Genomic DNA, 2,852 nt, shown 5'->3' with positions numbered 1-2,852 from the left:
ATAACAATTTCGCCAGCTTCGTTTTTTGTTGTCTTTTTCTTATTTGTTATTATTATTATTAACTTTTTTTGGGTGCTGCAGGGTGTGACAAATGATCAGGCAGCAGCAGCAGCAGCAGCGGCAGCAGCGGCAGCGGCAGCCGCAACGCGCGACTTGTGGAGCCAAATTGTCTGGTTGGTTGTTTATTTAAGTTGATTTGTTGTTATTGCTGCTGCCTTTGCTGCTTGTTGTTGTTGTTTTCAGCTGGCATCTACGCACATTACTTTTGATTGCAAGCATCTCTCTATGCGTCTGTGTATGTGTTATCATTTGTATGCATAGAAAGCTAAAGCTTAATGCGCTGCGCTTTATAAGTCGTAACATTTAAATATTTAACATATTCTTACAATGTTTTGCACTTCCCTGAAAACAGAATAGTTATATATATATGCGTATACTAGAAATATGCTCGATCGTTAGCTGAATCAAACAAATATGGCTCGATTATATGTGAAAACTGAAAACTATCAATAAAACTTAATTTCAATTTATATAGTATAGACTATTTGTAGAATATTCCTTAAAAGGCAGCTGCGACTTGGCTGTAGAACATTTCAGATATATCATAAAAATGATGAACGAAATGGAAATGTATATGAATTCCTTGTAGGAAACTACTTTCGCTTTATATCTATGAAAACTATAAATAAACTTTTATAGTGTGCAGCTAAGGGAAGTTCATTTAAATAAAATTTGTATTTGGCTTATTTGAAATTAAAAAATATCTTCAAATGTGGCGAAGGCAGAGAGATTGAAAAGTCATATATGAAATACTTTTTTGAATTTTTAGAATTTGTTTAACTATTTTATTTAAAGTGTTCACAGCATGTTGGAGTCAGCATAGTAGAACTGCTTGGTATATATATATTACATATATAAAAGTACACAACAAGAATAGAATTCGCATTGTTTATAACACAAGAGCTTACTTAGTGTACTACGTGATGTAACTTGAATATCGTAGCAAGCATATATGCTACAGAATATACAGATAAAACCAATAGATTTCTATGCTTCTAGTTTCTATGATATTCACATTTCAGATATTTGACAGATTTCATTTAATATGCACCATTCCTTCAGATCTGTAAAGATTCCTTCTTCTCTACAGAACACCTACTAGCTTCTAACAACTTAGGAATGCAAACAGCAGAACATCATCATCTCTCTTAAATAGCTATCAATGTGTATATTTTCTCCTACTGCCACTATAACTTAAGCTCCAACTCCGAGCAGCGCAGCTGCGCCATCAAGTATCTATCAATCTATATCTAATTCTCACTCTTCATCCTCCCACTCTTCTCAACAATTGCAACAACTACGTAAAGTCTTCATTTCTTCCCTGCTCAGCACACACTTAAAGCGAGCCACTGCAACGCAATATCTTCTGCTAAAAACCCTGTGTTAGGGAGTTGGCTTTTACGTCAACAAGTTTAGCAAATTGTGTGTGTATATTTTTTTACGATCTTGCCATAAATATTTGCCTGACTCTGCAGAGTGACGTCTTTGAGTGTGCACGCGTGCGTGTGTGTGTGTGCTTTTGGCCATAGCCAAAGAGCCGTTTAAAGCAAGTCAAAGTCAAGTTTTACGATATGCGCAAACATAAATAGCGAACTGCTTATGGGTTTGTCGATTTTTGAGAGACTCTTCGTCGCACAGATGCCCCTTTTGTCTATGGGCTAATTTATTGGAATTTTATTTATAAATGCGCAGTTTAATGCTGATCCGATAGACGCTGCTGAGCTGCCAAAATGGGTCACTAAGCGTGACAGTTATGGAGCAATATTGCGGTCAAAGAGTGAGTTTCCAATTGGCAAACAGAATTGATTGCCCGAGAACAAAAGACTTAGGCGACAAACCTGGCACGGCACCTACCGACTGTGGGCGTGTGCGCGAGTGGGCGTGTGCGTCAGCAACCGTTGACAATTACGCATGCTAATCATGTTGCTTGTCAACGTAATTAAAATGTAATCGCGCGTCGGTCAACTAATGAGCGACTTGTCATAAACCATATACAGGGGATTGGTTCAATATGGAAATGGAGGAGGGGGCGGGGAGTCGGGGAGCCGTGGAGGGGGAAGTGGCAGAGGGAGGGCTAGGTGAAACGGCCGCAGTTATAGTAAATAATATCTTAATGGCGAATTAAAGCCACAAACGCGTTTAGACACCAAGATCGGTTAGCATTAGCAGCCACGCCCCTCGCCAACAGCCACCCGCCCATGTTTTATATTACAACAAAAGTCTATTTTCGTATTTTGCGGCTTTGCGGTTAACACTTTTTACTTGCTGTCTTTTTTTTGTGCTTATACTATTTTTTATCTTATGGTTATTTATGGCACAGTTTCGCTGTGTGGCCCAAGTGTGAGGCGAGCGCATAGCGCGTGGGCAATAAGTGAACGTTATGGCACTACAAGTGACATTTGAATGGAAGCCAAGTTGAAAGGCTCTTGTCACGACTCAAAGGCCAAACAGTTCGCAGTCGATCACACACATAATAAATGTGCTAATCGTCCGATCAGCGTGTGTACATTATATAGACGAGATACTCAACTCTCGCTCATGTTTCCCACTAATCTCTGTCAGCTAATCAATCTGGCTAAGCAGCTGCTGTTCACATTTTCATGTATAAACGGGCCAAAGAGCATCAAATGTGATTTTTGATCACTAATATTCAGAAGTTTACACAAGATACTTATAGACCATAATTATTTATCATAGTATTTTTAGTATTTAAATTTAATAATTATTTTTTATTATATTTTATTCTAGCTAAATGCTGAACTCAGTATTTATGAATCAATAAAGACATGATT

This window comes from Drosophila hydei, unplaced genomic scaffold (assembly GCF_003285905.1).
Source record: "Drosophila hydei strain 15085-1641.00,03,60 unplaced genomic scaffold, DhydRS2 tig00000172-arrow-pilon, whole genome shotgun sequence".
Classification (NCBI taxonomy): domain Eukaryota; kingdom Metazoa; phylum Arthropoda; class Insecta; order Diptera; family Drosophilidae; genus Drosophila; species Drosophila hydei.
Note: the sequence above shows the minus strand (reverse complement) of the source record.